Source organism: Gymnodraco acuticeps, unplaced genomic scaffold, assembly GCF_902827175.1.
Source record: "Gymnodraco acuticeps unplaced genomic scaffold, fGymAcu1.1, whole genome shotgun sequence".
Taxonomy (NCBI): domain Eukaryota; kingdom Metazoa; phylum Chordata; class Actinopteri; order Perciformes; family Bathydraconidae; genus Gymnodraco; species Gymnodraco acuticeps.
In genome coordinates, this window is record NW_022990940.1 from 3,715,846 (window position 1) to 3,735,684 (window position 19,839).

General features: G+C 40.6%; 2 long non-coding RNA genes across 3 annotated transcripts; one reads left to right on the top strand and one right to left on the bottom strand.

The window, feature by feature from the left end:
• Nucleotides 1-13,472: 13,472 nt before the first annotated feature.
• Nucleotides 13,473-14,519, top strand: LOC117558344. The gene is made up of 2 exons (XR_004570824.1): nucleotides 13,473-13,540; nucleotides 13,892-14,519. It is a non-coding gene; the product is annotated as an uncharacterized LOC117558344 (long non-coding RNA).
• LOC117558343 lies at nucleotides 13,861-15,398 on the bottom strand. 2 transcript variants are annotated; one of them, XR_004570822.1, is made up of 5 exons: nucleotides 15,384-15,398; nucleotides 14,882-15,075; nucleotides 14,716-14,780; nucleotides 14,243-14,314; nucleotides 13,861-14,138 (listed from the first exon to the last, which is right to left on the bottom strand). It is a non-coding gene; the product is annotated as an uncharacterized LOC117558343 (long non-coding RNA). The 2 variants fall into 2 exon arrangements; XR_004570823.1 differs by lacking the exon at nucleotides 14,882-15,075.
• Nucleotides 15,399-19,839: the final 4,441 nt, after the last annotated feature.

The following is a 19,839-nucleotide window of genomic DNA, read 5'->3' on the forward strand; positions in this document are numbered from 1 at the left end:
CCAAACTTCGTATACAGCATCGGTGGAGGGTCAGACACATTACCCTAGGACAGTGGTTCCCAAACTTTTTGTGCCCAAGGCACACCAAAGGACAAGTAAAGATCTCAAGGCACACCTATTGTGCAAAATAGCCCTTATAACACGTGTTATCACTCATATCATGTAAAATATCTGTAAATGTGCATAATTATTTACTAATGCCAAATAAAATGTGACAGACAACTATATTACTCATTAAATATTTATTAACGAAATATTTCAGAAATTAATTTGAAACTTTATCAAATTTAGGTTTCATCAAAGCAGCAACACACTCATTTAAACCAGACAGGTCACAAAATTAACATTTCAGCAATCAGCATTGAAACATGTGCTATTGTAAATATTTTTGCCGATTTACAAATTAGTGAGATACATGTGCCTGTCGGGGCGCGCAGAATTTTGTAATCCTTGGTGGCACTGAGGAGAGGGCCACTCGCAAGTCCTGTTCAACAGAGAGCCGTGAGTCCCGTGACCTCCTGTTGTTCTTCATGTAAATCAGAGTAAAGAACGCCAACTCCAGAGATGGGGTCGTTACGATTTTTAAAAAATATATTACATATTACTTTAAAAAAAGTAATATATTACACTACTTCGTTACTATCTACATAAAGTAACTCGTTACTTTACTCGCCGAGTACATACGAACTTGCGCATGCCTGAGTGGCAATAACTTTCCTTACCAGCAGGCGGCGGTAGTGTGTATTTGTCATTCAAAACAGGCAACAACCGGAAGACAGAGAAGAAGAACAGACGACGTGATATAAACAAACAACAAATAGCGTGTGCGGTAGCTTCACCTTAGCATGTGTTCTTTGCAGGTGTTTGTTGAGGTTTGACGTGGTGTTTACAGCAGTGGATAAAAGCTTCTGGCCTGGGCACAGTTTGCACCTCACCGTCACATTCGTGTCTATTCTTCGGACAAACTCAAAATAATGGGCATCGAAAGTTATCGCTGACTCAGCCATGTTTATGCAGCACTGCACGTGGAGATGTGGACGCGCAAGTCGCGCAGATTACGTACATATAAACCTACAAAGTACTGATATTATAGTAAATACAAAAATAATTATTTTTGTGTAGTTGTATATTGCAATAATAACGTATGGTTGTCACAAAATCCCACGGCACACCCGGACTTGCCTCACGGCACACCAGTGTGCCGCGGCACAATGTTTGGGAACCACTGCCCTAGGAGATGAGCATGTCCAAACGATAAATATTTCCGCCATGAATTAAAACCATAGACTGTATATATAAATGGACGTAGTGTCCGTGACGTCACCCATAGGATTCTGCAGAGTTGCCGTGAAGCCCTTAGTAGGCGGAGTCGGCCACTAACGGCTTGACAGCAACGTCAGTCTAATCCCGCCTGCTCCAAATAAGGGCAAAGAGGCGGAGCCGAGGCGGGACCTGCTGCCTCCGAACTGGAAGTAAACAGAGCTAGCTCAGGCTAAGAAGCTAAGCTAACATGAAATACATGCATACCAAGTTACTGCTAACAGTGTAGTTCCCCTATATAAACGTTACATTCATAATCAACAACAAAAGGACATCATACAGCAAATTGTAATCCCTGTACATTTTGCTGTATGATGTCCTTTTGTTGTTCTGTTGTTTATGTCTTCTTGTGGAACCTACTGCTGCAGGTCTCCCTTGAAAAAGAGATCATTGATCTCAATGGGATTTTACCTGGATAAATAAAGGTTTTGAATTGAATCAAATGAGACAATCTGCAAGAGAATTAGCTATATTTTATTATTCTTAATGCTTGTCATTCACACGTTGAGAAAAGACGGACTCCACCGCCCGGACCTAACGGAGCCGCAGTGGGCTAGCTCCGGGACGCCGGCTGGAGCTAGCCCCCTGCGGCTCCGTTAGCTCCGGTGGCCACCACTGGGATAATTGGGTCCCCTATTAACATTTGCTCCCGTTTAGCATTATGGGCGTCATAGCCATAGACTATAAAAGTCTTACCCAAGGCTGAATCATAAACTAAAATGTATATGTATGCATAAAGGGTTACGTCCTTAGCTGGCTAATAAGTAACAAGCTAAGCTACCAAGCACACAAACACCTGCGAACGGGGTTAACATGTATAATATTATCATTTTAGACTTCTTGGAAGTTCTGTTAGTACATTCAAGCGCACAGCACGACATTTTAATTGTCTGGTATTTGTAACAATATTCTCTAAAAGGCACAATCACCACGAACACGGCTAAAGCTAAAGGGTCAAGTACAGTGCTATGACTAACTAACGTTGTCGCCTCTATGGTTGTAGCCTAGCAGAGTGGACAAGTTGCTTGCCCTAATTTATGCAAAAACGTTAAGACCTAATATAAATAAAAGGGTCGTGTTAGAAAACAATTCACTCACAGATTCATTATCATGAAGGTGGAATCTAACTATATCGATAATAATATTTATTGCATCCATGGGTAGAAACATGTTTTTTTCTGCTGTAAAGTTGGGCATTTTAACATGGGGGTCTATGGAAATTGCTCCTTTCTGCAGCCAGTCCCTAGCGGCCCATGTATGAACTGCAGTGTGTGGCACTTCCGTATTGGCTTCCCGGCTGTTCCCCAGAGTTTGCCGCTTGATTAAAACGTACTCGCAAAAAGGCGGGGCTTAGAAAGAAATGCTTATAACTCATCAACAATGTATCCAAACATCACAGATTTTGGTAAATAGGTTCAGTCTGTCTTGGGAAATAGGCACACCAAATAATTTTCATTTTGGACTATAGGGGGCGCCAAAAACACCACCAATTTATAACTCAAGGGCAGATGGACTAATCTTTTTTTAAAAATGTTTTACACATACTCTCGGGGTGACTACAAACTCAGATTTAAAGTGTCGCAACAAATGCAGAATGTGGGCGTGGCCTATACATTTTTTTTAAATTGCGATAGCATAAAATGAGCTTCGGACGCAAAACTTGGGACACACGTCGGAGCCCAGGACCTTTTCCAGAATGTAAAAAAAAAACGTACATTTTCTAAAAAAAACTGCTCACTAGCGCCCCCTATTGTGTGGTAGTCACATAGTTTCTCAGAACTTCACGACTTTTGGCACAGACATTCCTCATGGAATTGCGGACATATTTGTACATACATTCCATTAGCCTCGCCCCCCAGGAAGTCGGCCATTTTCAAAAATGTGCGTTTTTCATGCATTTTAAGCACATTCTTGCGCACTCCTCCTAGGGGAATGATCGGAAAAATTCCAATCCAGGACACGTTCAGCCCCTATCGAATATGATGCTAAATTGAGAAGAACATTTTTGATAGCTCAATCGTGGAGGTCGTAAGCTAACAGCGAATACACCATTTTTGACGATTTACATGTCGCAAATTACTCCAAACTACTCGGATATAGTTATTCCGATATTCATGAAACACTGTATACATATTGCTATTATGATTGCACACATATTTCAAATTGCCTTCCATTAGCCCCGCCCCCCAGAAAGTCGGCCATTTTGACAAATGTGCGTTTTTCAGCCATTTTAAGCACATTCTTGCGAACTCCTCCTAGGGGAATGATCGGAAAAATTCCAATCCATGACAACTTCAGCGCATATCCAATGTCATGCTACATTGACAAGGAATAGTCCTTCGCTCAAACGGGGAGCTCGTAGGCTAACGGAGAATGTACCATTTTTGACCAATTATATGTCAGATAAGCTACTGAGACCTGCCTGGCACATCAACTCTCTCACACACACACACAAACACACACACACACACACACACACACACACACACACACACACCTATTGTTAGTCCAACAACGCCCTTTGCTGGCGGCATATTCATTACAAAAGACACCTATACACACCCTAACCCTACTGTTTATTTGTAGATATCTCCTAAAGCCTACAAATAAAGTGTGAAATGTAGGCCTGTTACATTTGTTATTGAGCGATATATATTATACACACTGTTCTGCTTTCTGCACTGACCTCAGCAGCTGTTCTCACTGTAAACATCGGGTCACAATGAAAGCAGTTGTGTTGAGAAAAAAAATAGCCCAACATCCAGGGGACATGTGATTAGTGAGTAAACAAACGGTAAAGGGCAGAAAGTCTGATGCACATTTGATCATCTCAAATAACTTATAATCACAACGGGAACAGTTTGCAGAGCTGTGCTTCGTTGATAGAAGTCCAGCCATGCGTCACACCTCTTTTAAACATCACTGTTGGCGGAAATCGTCTCAGGAGAATACTTCAGTGTACCCTCGGTTATAGCTCCTCTAGAGACACTCCTCTCTCCTCTAAATCAGTGTAACCTCGGTTACGGCTCCTCCAGACAGCCTCCTCGATAATCGATCCTCGACGAGCCTTTAGAGAAATTTGTTTTCCTTCGACATCCGTTTCCGGGTCGCTGCCGGAGAACCTGGGAGTCTGGGAGTCTGGGACGCGAAAATTATAGAAATGAGAAACGGCTCATTTCCCAGGACTCGCGCGCGTCTGCTTGACGCCGGGACGACCGGCTGCCCTCCCCGACAGGCGCACGGACGCGAGGGCCCGCTCATCACTGCGCGCACAAGTCCGACCGCAGTTTTAATTGTAGTTGTTTGTGGTAGCTAATAATGTTAACTAGCTTGCTAAAAAATGTGCAACTCAGTCTCACAGCATACATTTAATCTATTGATTCGTGTTCACAAACACGATTTTCGCATTTGTTTTGTGTCACAAAATCAACGATTTTTTTGTTCATGGAAGACTAGAAGCTGTGTGGTTCATAAAAACATTGTCTTACTCAATATCTTACCCTTAGCCTAACCCTTTTATTTTAAATGGTATAATGTCGGAGGAAAAGAAATGGCTCAGAATACTGAAATCTGTATTTTTTGTCATCTTTTTTTCCTTGTAATTTGTTATTATTTGGTGCAGGCACGAAACATATTACCAATACAAATGCATTGCTTCTAAAATCGGTCTGTGTCAGAATACTGAAATCTGTATTTGTTTTTAAAATCTCTTTTTCCTTCTAATTTGTTATTATTTACATTGCTTTCAAAGTCGTAAAAAATAAAAGAACAGAGCATAAAGTAGAATTTATTTATCTAAAGACAGTTCCAATTCATATTATGCCACCCTTACACAATTTGAGTATTTGCTTGCTTAAGAAGGGGAAGTTGTGATGCATCATGTGAAAAATCTTATAACTTATAACAAATGTTGTGTATCTCCATTTTACCCATATAGGGCTCTTGCTCTTCTCTTCAGCTGAAGATGATAGTCAAAGTGCAATACCGAAACCAAAAGAAGTACACCAAAATTCCAGAAGCTTGTTTTGACATCTTCATTACTGAAGGCAAGTAAACCACTTACTGCATATGAATCAGAATACCTTTATTAGTCCCACAGAGGGGAATTTTGCGATCCACCCTCATTAACCTACTGTTACATTAGATCAGTGGTTCTCAAACTTTTTCTGTCAGGCCCCCCCCAACACAAATAGTCAGGCTCAGTGGCGGCGCCAGAGATTTCTTTTGGGGGTGCTGTGGGGTAGCTTGATGTTTCCTAGAGGGTGCTCAAACATTTAGGGTTTCCCATTAATGTACCAGGCGCTACAGTTGAATGTTCTATTGCAACAATCCCCACGCAAATACACAGTGTGACAGTTACAATGAAGGCTCGATAATCAGCTCACGACATATAGGTGTAAGGAGGGGTAAAGTGCTATTTTTACAGGTGGTGTGTGGACCTCACATAGGGGGGTCTGGGGGCAAGCTCCCCCGGGAAGATTTATTTTTAAATATTGAAGTTAAATGCATCAATCTGGTGCACTTTGAGAGCAAAATGAAGAGATCTATGGATACCTCTCTCAACACCCATTTGAAACAGACCTGTTAACACATTTACTTTTTCTTTATGGATATTTTACAAATCACCCTTTTAAACTTTATTCTTTTTTTACGGTCATATAGTATTTCATACCTGTTTTTCATTTATTCTATTATTTTTGTATAACTATAATGATCATATAAACGTGTGCCTCGGAAATAATTGTTTACATTAATGGTGACCAAAACGTTTGAGACCCACTGAGATAACACTGAGAGAGTCCTTTAGCTCACTGAGTCTCTCAGTCTGACAGGAGAGGACTCTCCTCCACTTTGTTGTTGAAAAAACTCCTTATATCTGTTAGCGTTGCTCGCTAGCACCAGAAGCTAACAACAAGGATCTCCAGTACCGGTGCGCTCTCTCTCGCGCACACAAAATGGCTCGTTCCGCACACACACAGTCGAGCTTTAACCAGTTAAGCCCGAAGGTCCCCCCAGTGGACCCCTCCCACAGTTTTTTTTTCCTCATATGTCTCAGGGCTTCTTAACATTTATGAAACTATTAATGTTTCATACCCTTTTAAAGGTAAGAAACTCCGCTAACTGACAATAAGAACAATTGTTAGCTAAAAAAAAACACAAGAGTAATACCAAGCCTTTGAATTAGCATTGAGCGAAAAAATGCTAACTAATGCTAACGCTTTTTTACACACAACACACGGTAGAAATGCCCTTATTACTATCTTAACTGCACAAACAAGATATACGATTTAAAGCTGAGACTCCACAGATTCCACACATGTAATGTCATCACTGTCCGACCTCGAATTCCTGGAGCTATCAGCCAGAAAAGAGAAAGTAAACAACATCCGGTTTCAAAAATATTACAATAATTACGTCTTACCTTTTTTGATTTGTGATCAAAAGTTGTGTTCAACGGAATAAAAACGCATCTCAAGGTTAATCCAATGTCTTTGTGTCACGTATAATTGTTTACTGATAATCAATCATCATATTTATGGCAATATACTCGGTATAAAGTATTGCCGTCCAGGCTTGCACTTTCAGATATGCTTCGTTTGCTTCTCTATTACGTCCGCTATGGTAATGTTTACGTAGATTTGGGAACTGCCCATCGATTCTATTGGTTCTGATGGTTAAGAAAAAGGTGTAAATCACACGAATCGACCAATGGGTTCCAGAGATATGGTCCTGCGCAAATTATAAAGAATGCCAGCCAGCGTGCCAACATTACGCAGCCCACTTCATTTATTGTTTACAGCGTAAAGAAGCAGGTATTGCAGCAGGACCCAGAGCGCACGGAGCACAGAGCGGACAGCAGATAACGGAATTGCAGTTTTATTGCTTATAGATTATCAGAACATTTCAAAGGGGACACAGCCCCATTGGATATTAATCTATGGATTAACTACATCATCGTTTTTATCGTTTTAATGCCATTGAAGACCAGTTTAGACCAGACAACGAGGAAGGTAAGTCATTGTTAGCCTAGCGCTAGCGCCATTTGTTTTGATGTACGTTTTTGTTGATAACGTCGCGAGTTTGTATATTTCAGTGTTGGGCTGTTCAGGTGGGCACCGTTAGATTCTGTGTCTCCTTGCGATCATAAACAATGTGTTGGATGTGCAGCTAGGATAAGTAATAAGGGAGCGAGGAGTGATTTTCGGTGCTGTAATAGGTTAGCATTTTTCGCTCGGGGCTAATTCAGAGGCTCACTGTAAGAGTAAGCCTATGTTTTATTTTATTTTATTTTATTTATTTTTTAATTTTTTTCACAACAGTTGTATTTGGATGGAATGAATACCTATAGTGATAATTCAAAGTAATAAAATGATTTTTACAGTGAAAAAGTTCAAATGGAACCGATGGTTCCCAAATTACCCAGAGGTGAGTCCGCTTAGACTTTATTTTTCTAAATCTCTCTAAAAAGGTCAAATTTCACTTGTTTTGCATCAATCTTGATACAGGGTACTTATTATATGTTATAGTTTGGATTCCTAAAGCTTTTAGTCTACTAACCCATCATGCAAGGGTGGTTTTCACTATAAGTAAAGGTTTTTTTTTTAGGTGGACATTAGAATTTACATGTTTTTACTATGTTCCATCTGAATTTACTTTAAAATAAAAACATCTATATTGATTCTGACACTTCTACATCCAACTCACAGATGTAACCTTGCTTTGAGAAAAAATAATTATTAATTTACCCCTTTTTAGAAGTGAAGATATATCATTTGTTGTGTTAGTGGCATTTTCGAGCCTGAAACCTGAAAAACAGGCTCAGGGCTTAACTGGTTAATGAAACACAGAGACCCAGACGTAATAGTACTGTACTGCATCATATTATTTTCGAATCAATTTTTCAAATTATGATTATTTTTTTCAAATCTTTTTATTTAATTTTTTATAACCATTTTTCCTCCTGGTCTCTCGCGCCCCCCCTGGCATGCCTCTGCGCCCCCCACTTTGAGAACTGCTGTGTGTGTGTGTGTGTGTGTGTGTGTGTGTGTGTGTGTGTGTGTGTGTGTGTGTGTGTGTGTGTGTGTGTGTGTGTGTGGTGTGTGTGTGTGTGTGTGTGTGTGTGTGTGTGTGTGTGTGTGTGTGTGTGTGTGTGTGTGTGTGTGTGTGTGTGTGTGTGTGTGTGTGTGTGTGTGTGTGTGTGTGTGTGTGTGTCTCCCTGTGGACAACATCTTATCAGTGGAGGATGAGACTGGCACAGAAGTGGACGACTACGCATTTCCAGATCTACTCACTACCAGTGGAATATGCGTTGTCATCAAAGATGAACTGAATGACAGTGGTGGTGAGTGACGACAATAAACCCTTTTCTCAGCAGCTATGTTGACGTCATAGCAGGGTAAACACAGGTGTAATAGATCAAATAAATGTTGGCCCGATCTATTGTGTCACAGCCATTCCAGTGAGACAGCATATTATCAGGGCCCTGGCCTTTCTACATCCTAAATTACATCTCTGTTTATGCAGCATGTCAACATGGCTGCTGAGAAAAGGGTCTATTTTACATTTCTCAATTGTATTGTATGCTGATTATCCTCATGCAAGTGTCAAGCACACCACACATTTCATTGCTATAAACAATACTATCTTAAAAGGTAAAGTATTGTTTATAAGAATCAAATGTGTGGTGTGATTGACACGTGCATGGGTACAGGCATACTCAACTTTAGTGAAAATACATAATTTTGTACTTACTTGGGGTTCTGGTTGAAAGCCTTGTTCTTAAGCTTTTGCTAGACTGAAAACCACCATTGCTGTGTAAGTATTCAGTGCATGACATTAAGGACCTGTGGGCCGTCTAAGCTAATTTACAGATGGCCCTGAGCCCAATGGAGATTGCCCTGAAAAATGTGCGCGGACGTAATGACGCACGAAGGGTTTGGAGGGCCTCCCCCTAGAACATTTAGATTTTTGCAGGTCTTAGATGATGTCTGGTGCATTCTCTAGACTGAATTATAAGATGAACCACCACAATATTATATTGTACAATTTCAAGTTTATTCTTAATTTCACTGGTTTGTCTGTTCTTGTTTGTGTTTGCTCGCTTGCATGCCCTGCATAGCTATAAGAAATACTTAAGTTGTTGGTCAAGACACTTTCCATCTGATGAAGGCAAATGCCTTCCCAGATGTAAAAAAGTAGAAAACATTACATTCAGTTATAACTGCCAAAACAAACATTATTTACACTATTATGGTCCCCGTTAAAAATGTAATGTTATCTACTGTAAGTTGGTCGAACGAATGCCTCCTCATCCGGAAGCTGACCGAGCAGACCCGAGCAGCAGTCGAGAGGAGCCGAGCGCATCCGCGAAGCACACAAAATGGCGACGTCAGCCGGCAAATCTAAATCTCTTCGGTCAAAATGTCCGGTCAAAATAATTTCCCTTTAGCGCAATACCGCTTCAGTTGCGCCACTTATGTGACAGACAAGAATAGTCAATTCTAATGTCTAACACTTAATGTGGAGAAAGATATGTCCTGTATGAGTTGATTGTGCGTTGATCTGTTGGTAATGCCTCGGGGTTCCGGTGGGCATGTAAACAAATGCATAATGCTGCGATATACTTTGTAGCCTCACCCAGTTGCATAGCGACACTTATTGTTTAGGTGTCTTTTAATAAGCAGGTAGTCATATCATTAGCTAGAACTAGCTGGATCTGATCGATATGGACATAAACGCGAGTGAAGTCTAATCTGACGGGAGAGAGAGATCAGCTGCTGTCGACACGCAGCTCTGCATAATCACCTGCAGCGGTGAGCGGACAAAACACACACTTCAGGTTAGAATATCACACGTAGCTATTTTAATTACCTCTCAAACTACCTAAAATAGTTATAGATATGTTTAGTTTTACTGTCGGGTCACTCATTACTGGATCCCCGAGCTGCATGATACTGGCATAATAGATTGCCCGATCGGGCAACCAGCAGGTGAGGCTTCATTGCCCGATCGGGCAACCAGCAGGTGAGGCTTCATTGCCCGATCGGGCAACCAGCAGGTGAGGCTTCATTGCCCGATCGGGCAACCAGCAGGTGAGGCTTCATTGCCCGATCGGGCAACCAGCAGGTGAGGCTTCATTGCCCGATCGGGCAACCAGCAGGTGAGGCTTCATTGCCCGATCGGGCAACCAGCAGGTGAGGCTTCATTGCCCGATCGGGCAACCAGCAGGTGAGGCTTCATTGCCCGAGCTAAATACTAGATGGCCCCGGGCCATCGGGCAGTCCTTAATGTCGAGCCCTGGTATTGGTCCCAAGTAGAGTGCGCTCTTGTGGACAACGACTTTGGGACTCATACTTGTAATGGAGGTTTTCAGTGGGTTTGTTGTATTTTTGAGAACACTTCACCAGTAGATTACATATAGACATGACAAGGGAAGACCATATAATTTCAATATTCATATTTAATATCTCTTGTGTGATGACATTATTTTCCAGAGCCATCCTCCGCTTCAGGCACAGATACTATTTCAGTCACTTCGAAAAGCAGCAGTGAAAACGATTTCTACAGTGGCACTCTGAAAGGCTTCAGAAAAGAGGAGGAGGCTTTGCAAGGTCCACAAGCCAAAAATGTGAGTGCATGTTCAATATGTCATGTACACCATTGTTTTACATTTTAGTGACGTCTGTCCATCCGTTTGTTATAGCTTTGCATGAAAGTGTCATGTATGTATAGGTTAAGTGTGGATGAAGTTGGTGCAATTGTATTTCTACATAAATTGAGTTCATTAAGTTTATATGTTCTAAAACTAAGTCTCTTAGACTTAAATGAATGAAATGTTGAAAATGACTGTTTTTGCTATACAGGAGAATCCCTCAGCGACTGACCAAAGAGAAGTATGCACTGGGGATTGTTACCCTGTTTCCCTCGCTCAAAGATCCACATGGGAAGACAGGATATGTGAGTTATTCTTGATTATGATCAAAGTAGACTGTTTTAGATGGCTTACATGGTTCCTTGAATGCTGTGGGATTTCTAGAACATGCCACTGCATTTAAGAATTCCTGTAGTTGTATACATTAGGGGTTTCACAACTACCAATATTTACTAGTCGACGCGTTTTTCAAAATAGCAGTCGACTAGTCGTTACGTCATAATAAAGACACACAAAGAGAGGTGTACAACTGTATTTTATATTGGAACTCATACAGTTACATTAAACACTGCATTTTAATTTGTGTTACATGGCTGAGTAAATAACAAACAGTAACTGGACTTAGTAAATAACAAACAGTTACTGGACTCACCAAAATCGACAGCAAAAAACTCTGTTTACTGAAATGCCACGTAAATCCAGTGTGCAACACTTTACTCGCTGTCCTCCACGATAACGTCCACCTTTCCAGGTTTTTGGTTTGCGTTGAGGAACACCAACGCATCGACATGTGAGGGAAGGAGGCTTGACCGCTTTCGGGTGACAGTGTTGCCTGCCAGGGCATAGGGTAGTTTAATTGTTTATTAGTAAATCTATTTTGATAGACGTTTTAAGCAACCTTTAGTTAAATGGTGATGATCTACACCTGTGAAATTGGCATCAGAGTCCTGCACGGGTCTGATTTTCAAGACCCGCCCCCGCGACGTGCAATACCGAACCCGCCCCGCTACCCGCACATATTGCCAATTAGTTCCGCAACCCGACCCGATCCGTCGGCACAAGATCCGCAACCCGACCCGAACCCGCATATATATATATGAGCAGTGAAAACGTGCAATTAACACACGCAGTTGCATATTTGTCTCAAAAAGCGAGGGATGTTGGTTATTTTCTCCATCTAGGAACCAAAAGCCTCCCAGACGTTGGATTTCGCTCTTGAGGAAGTGTTATTGAAAATGCTGTATTCTCCGCTAGAGAGCTTCACCTCAGCCATTTTGAATGTGGCGCGCACAGCAGCAGATTGATGCGCTGCAGAGGTTATGATTATGCGCAGTCCCGCGGGGGAGAGGTCTGAGGATTTTAAACATTAAACTAAATTATTATTATTTTAATATATTTATTATGCAATACCCGCGACCCGACCCGCATCATCTTTGTTTTACCCAGAACCGAACCCGGAAAAAAGCGTTTGAAAAAATACCACCCGCGAATCACCTTTTTTGCGGGTCACCCGTCGTGTATGTGTTTTATACGGTGGCCGGCAGGTGCAAACGCGGAACAACGGCCCAAAACGCATACATAAGCAGGAAACACCTGCAAATAATGAAATGAAAAACAAACAAACCCTGAAAACAAATACAACAGAAAAACGCTGCATTTACAGAAATGTTGCAAACTAAATACAACACACAAACCCCGAAAACAAACGCAACAAAAAAACGCTGCAAATACCAAAATGATATGGAAAGTCCAAAGCACGTACAAATCCCAAAACACATACAAAAAAAACATTCTGGAAGTGCTCCAGGCCTCTAGGGGGCGCGCTACGTGGAACAGATTGATGTCTGACCAGACATAGAGAGAACGAACAAGAGTGATGGAAATCGAGAGTAAAGAAACTTCATTTAAGTGGAGAAAGATATAAGAAGGTACGTTTTGTTTTAATACATAGAGCGTCATATTTATATAGCTAGCGTTAGCGTGCCTAACTACTACACCAGCTGAGGAGAGGAGAGCTTCACGTGAAGAGAAGATAAAGTGAGGGAAGAAAATTTTTAAAAGAGATGACAAATCAAGTGCAGGCAAATAACACGGGCCATAGTGAGTACCGCGGGAAAAGGACATTTGAATTCTTAGCAGTTTGTTTATATGTATATATTTGTGTATAGATGTTGCAACTATACAGAGCTTTAGCAATTACCTGTAACTATGGTCATGCTAATAAAGCTATTGAATTGAGAGAGATGTGACAACATGTGAAGAGGGACAAAGTAATGACAGGAGAGTAGTGTGCATTAGACATGCTCAAGAACAAATATAGAGACATTCAAGGAGAGAGAGAACACAGATTCAACGGTAAACATGATGTATCTTTCTATTTATTTAGCTAACCACTATTTAGACTATGTGTTTTTGATTAACTTGATTAAATGGATTTACTACATCAATGTATGTCTTTTCAGGCCGCCATGTTTTGTCCTTTCTGTGGCCAGCATCTGGGGACAGTTCAAGTGTTCTGTGGCTCCTGTGGCAAACATGTACAGTTTTTGGCAGAAGTTGAACACAACAGTAAGTTCACTTTTTTTATTGTATCTGTTTCAAATGCAAGAAATAAGGATTCAACACACTACTCTGTTTAGAATACGAATTGGCAGATGCATACACTAGTTATCAGCATGAAGGACACATTTTTTCATTGTCTGTTTATGTGAAATATGTAGAAGCCATCATTAAATTGTAGACCAATGCATGATTAAATACACAAAACAGCTTATATTATACATTCATAATTGTGTATTAGTTATATCTTTATAGAGAACATTATATATTTAGAATCAGATTTTGAGACCGTGAGCGGCTGGGAAAGTCACACCGCCATGGGGCACAAAGTTGCTGACGTGATGTTTTCTTCATTCTCAGGCATTCCATAAGGAGGGTCAGGAACTCACGCTTGGGACCACCATTGTCCCCTCCATCCTCAGTGTGTCCCTCATCATCAGTGAACTTAACTGACATCTCATGAGAGGGATCGAATGAGGCACCTTTGAAGCCGCGGATTGCTCCATCGCACACACTGGCTCTATTAATATTGAACCTGCTGCAAGATGTATTTGTTATTTTTGCAGAGAGTTCTGCAACAATGTGTGCCGCAGTCAGGTATTCTGTGCTGGGAAAGACAAAGTGATGTATTGTAATATTAAATGATGAAGCTAGTAATAAGATTTACAGAATAGAATAGAAAAATTAAGTGGTAATAGTAACAATTAATACCTTTGCTCCATTGTGTCTTCTGGCTCAGACTGGCTATCAATAATGATAAGTGCATACACAGTTGTGTAGTTGCTGCAGTGAGAAGACAGTTGAATAATTACTTTCAAATACCTAATATATGCATGACAGTCATATTTACAAAAGGATGTCGATCCTCTTCCTGTTTTTTCAATACATTGGGTTCTAAACTGACAACAGCACTTTTGTCATACTCCTGCACAATCCTTGTAAACATTTGAAATGGATGCAACAAAAAATATCTGATCTTTGAAAAATATTTGTGGGTGTTTTTTGTATTGTCTTCACTAAGATGTCAGATGTTGTGGGTGTCATTTGGAAATGTATAAAAGTATAATTGTTCTGCTTCCTGGCAATGTTACCCACTGTGATTGGAGGCTATACAAACAAACAAATGTAAAATAAAGATACACAGCAAACAACTGTGTCACGATGCAACTGTCAACCTCGTTTACCTATAGAAGTGGTTCTGACCCGGGGCAGACTGGACCTCTTCCTGGAATGGGGTTGGTGCTCCATCCTATTTTTACCCAGGAAATAAGTGCACACAAAGGTATTTATTGATTTCATGTTCACAAATTAAAACCTACATGGTATAATTACATTTGTAATTAGTCTTACGCGATCAGACGCTGGTTGTGGGTGCCTGAGAGGTCTGATAAAGGTTAACAACAAATATATTCAAACTACTGTACTGTTAAAACATTCTGCTTCTTGTGGCACAAAATAATATGTTGACAATGTTTTATTTTACCCTGCAAACTGTTGTCCATTCGTGGAATGCTCACTTTTGGAACATTTGGAATGTCCCACACCTGCATACAACACACAAATGACTGACTGAAATACAAATAAATTCACTTTAATTAAGAATAAATGCCACGATAAATCCAAACTGACCAAGGTACATTATATTGTTGACCGTCCTTTAACTCTCACATTAGGATTTACATTGAAGCACAATAAACCAACTCCTCTCTGCACCTATAATATATCTATATGATGTCAAGAGTTACATTTAGGTGCACAGACAGTGCTGTCTCTTGACTTGCAAGCTCTTTCACCAAACAAGCTAACGCTAGCTGGGTAAATATGACGCTCTTTGTATCAAAACAAAACTTACCTTTTTATATATCGTCTTTTTCCACTTCGATCAACTTCGTTTCCTCCGGCTTCAATTTGCAGCACTCTTGTTCGTTCCCTCTATGTCTGGTCAGACATCAATCTGTTCCACGTAGCGCGCCCCCTAGAGGCCTGGAACACTTCCGGAATTTTTTTTTTTTTTGTATGTGTTTTGGGATTTGTATGTGCTTTGGACTTTGCATGTCGTTTTGGTATTTGCAGCGTCAGCATTTTGTTGCGTTTGTTTTCGGGGTTTGTGTGTTGTATTTAGTTTGCATCATTTCTGGAAATGCAGCGTTTTTTGGTTGGATTTGTTTGTTTTTCATTTCAGGATTTGCAGCTGTTTCCTGCTAATGTATTTGTTTTTGGCCGTTGTTCCGCGTTTGCACCTGCCGGCCACCGTAGTTTTAGATTCTCCAAGACTTCAGTCGTCAGAAACTCCATCCAAACTACTGGAAAAGTGGCCAACCTCCTTCAAAGCAAAGGTCATCCAACAGGCAGAAATGCTGACTTCCACACCCTTGCTGAAGCACTTGTTATTGTCTGCCAAGAACCAAAGGGCTGATGAACCATCACTGGAATCACCAGGTATGGTTTTAGGAACTGCATTGTCATATCATGTCATATTGCCTATTGTAAATTGTCTATGTGAGGCTGGAGGGAGTGTATGACCACACAGTTGGAGAATGCCAGGGTACAGTGGGTTTGGAAAGTATTCAGGCCACTTCACTTTTTCCATACTTTATTGTGTTGTGAGACTTCATGTCTTGTATTTTGCTTGTACATGCACTATGAACTGTTGGACATTATACAGATGGGTATTTTTTTTTATCATTGTTCTCTTTTCTTACACAGTGGGACAGTGATATGGCATCCATCCTCCTCCTTCTGCACCTCCTGTCACCCCAGCCTGCGGGAAGGAAGAAAACCCAGAAGATCATACTCAGGCCATTGACCATCTGGTCGTATTTCACAAGGTATGTGGCAGGTTTAAGAATGTTAGATCTAGCCACCAGAACTACTACAGAGAGCTGTCACTATGATAAAGTAGGACTAGGCTAGTGCAAATATAAACTATTCCTAAAAACACACTCACATATTACACATACATGTGCATAGTTAGCCATGTAAAATGAAAATGTTGCTTGCCTTGTCCTTCAGTCCTGTAGGAGTCTGGACGAGCACCTTCAGAGCCATATCGACACAAGCCAGCCATATCTTCTTGCTTCAGGGACCAGCAAGAAGGCCATCGGCAACTTCTTCATTCTGATCGACAAGAAGCTCATCCCTTGTGAGGCTACCACTTCCTTAGCAGCAATTGATGAACTTTTTAAGCTTCACTTTGTCTTAGGGACTAGCTATGATCCAGCACTCAAAAGCATGTACACATTTCTGCAAACAACTGTCTATAACAGATTTTTTTTTTGTACTGAAACACTGGGTGTGAGTGTGTGTGGTTACAACCTTTTTGGACCTCAACTGCCACAGAGGGTTATTTATATACATTTTTGCTGTTGAACAATATTGAATGTTGGTTGAATTGAATATTGGGAGGATTTGTCAGTCTTAAGAGACATGCCACCATTCAAATAAAGCACTTGTCATATGCTGATATCTGGAACGATTTATTGGTCATTGTAACTTTTAACACCAGTTTGTTGTACATCATAATACAATACAATAGATTAGTGTTCATTTTAAACTCCCAGAGGGTTGAGGCTAATGCAAAATGCAACACCAGTATAATGTGCATTCAACACTAGCTCAGTGTACATTTCTAACTCTTAAAGGTGTTAGATGGGATAAATTATCACTACTGTAGTGTTACTCTACACCGGGACAGTGTACAATTGCAACACTATTAGTGTACATGTTTAACTCTTAAAGGTGTTAAATGGGAGAAGATGTATCACTACTGTAGTGTTACTCTACACCAGAACAGTGTTAAATTGAAGATGCAGCCAACACTGTTAGTGTTGTTATCGGTGTTGGTGTTCACATCTTACACTCTTAGTGTTGGTATATTAACACTATGATAGTGTTATATTGTCAACACTTTGGAAAGTGTTAATTTAACACTTTGCTGGTGGTTTCAATATAAACTCATTCATAGTGTTAAAATTAACTACATGGGTGTTGAATTTTAGATTTCAAATTTGCTGTGGGTGCACAATGCTTGTCACTGGTAGTAGAGGGAGCATCTTACCTCTCGCTGTACTGTAATGTATTTCAGGTATAGTTGGTGTCACTGTGAGGTGTAATTGTACATAAGGGGGTAATTGTTTGGTTAGTATTAATGCAGTGTTTCCCCTACCATTGTCTTGGCGGGGCGCTGCGCCCTGCCAACGGAGCCTGAAATTCAAGGTGTTTTTTATTTATAAAAATATATATATACATATATATATATATATATATTAGGGCTGTCAGTCGATTCAAATATTTAATCGCGATTAATCGCATGATTGTCCATAGTTAATCGCAAATTAATCGCACATTTTTGATCTGTTCTAAATGTACCTTAGAGGAATATTTTTCAAGTTTTTAATACTCTTATCAACATGAGTAGACAAATATGCTTTATGCTAATGTTTATTATCATTTGAACAATGACAAATATTCTCATGAATATTAAACACAACAACCTCTGAACATTACAAATATTCGCCTCAATTCAACCTGGAACCTCTCTCATACAATAATACAATACAAATGGTGTGTGTGTGTGTGTGTGTGACTGTGTGTGATGGATCGTTGGAGCTATGTGCAACTCAAGGCATATGCTCGAACGGGAGCTGCCTGGACGCTGCAATCATGTTGCGCACTATCCGTGCTGAGTGTGCTGACTTTTCGTACAATGTCCCACTGTCTGGCTTCCTGCATAAAGTCAAGTGCTCGGCGCAGTTGTGGCGAAATGTCGCTCCTCTGTTTTCATTTAAACAGCTCCATATCCGTTAGCGCAGCTAGCTAGCTAGCACCAGATGCTAACAACAACAATGCACGTAAGGTCTCTCTCTCGCTCGCTCGGGCCACACATACACACACCCTCCCGGTCCTCCCAACAGCCAGTCGGTGCCTGCCGGTGAGCGTGGAAGTGTGGTCTGCCACAAGCGGGCGGCAGGAGCGGGGCTGTCAGCATCAGCTTGTAGATGGTATTTTAAACTCGATGCGCTCTGAAACTACGGGGCGGCCGAGGAAAAAAAATACACATGCGTTTATCGCGTTAAAATAATTAGTGGGGTTAATTTTTTTTTGCGTTATTAACGCGTTAACTTGACAGCCCTAATATATATATATATATATATATATAGGCCTAGCACCAAATTGCAACTGAAGTAATCTATCTACGGTCACTTTTCACATTGAACATGTGCTCTTTTATTAAATAAACTAAACGCCTATGTTATTTATCCAATGTATGTGCATGTTTCACATTCTCCCCCCCCCCACACACACACACGAATGCACACACTCACAATCAGAGACAAGAGCGGAGGAAAGGAGGAGAACAACAAAGTGTAAAAAAGTCAAACAAATCTGCATTATTGCCCCGAGCTCTGCAGTCTGCCCGTTTGTACTCAGAATTCTGACTTTAATCTCAGAATTCTGACTTTTTTCTGAGAATTCTGACTTTAATCTCTGACAAAATCAGAATTCTGAGATTAAAGTCAGAATTCTGAGAAAAAAGTCAGAACAAAAAAAAAACATTTTTTTCAAATCCTCACAAAAAAAAATGTATATGGCCCTAATCCTCTTCCGTACGTTTGTGTTTCAAATTCGCTTATTATTATTTTTTAACCTCAAGCCGTTATCGTCACGGGAGAAGGACACAGCCTGCCCAGGTGGACGCATGCGAACGCGACAACGAATGTAGCGTGCGCATTCTAAAAATAGCTCACAGATGGTGAGCAGGTACCGCGGTTTTGAACTACAGTATTTAATTTGACAGAAAACAACAATGAAACGCCAGCAGAAGAATCGTCTAATGATTTAGGTGAAAAAAAAGACAGGAGATGTGAGTTGGTTTATTCAGTAAATTAGCTCAGGATAATTTGATGTTCTGTCTACTACACCTGTTGATGTGAGGCTAATGCAGGATTTGCTAGCTTGATGCTACCGGCATCTAGCGGCAGTGACTCAACAAATTGCCTCTTAAAATGTATCGTCAGGAATCAATGTATGACAAGCAGACTGCTTGTTTAATGTTAGACTCACACCAATAGCTCAATATGATCATAACTCGATTGCTTTCATATCAGAGCAGCACCCTACAGCCAAGGCAGTAAACCTAGGGGAAACACTGCAATGGTATGTTTACATCCCCAAGCTTGCATTTGTCCTGCACACTTTTATATGTAGAACACCTAGACACATTTTAGATTTACATGCTGATGATTGAGATAAAAAAGTGTCAGCTTCAGGCCTGTATTTTCTTTGTTCAGATATTCCTGTGATGTTTT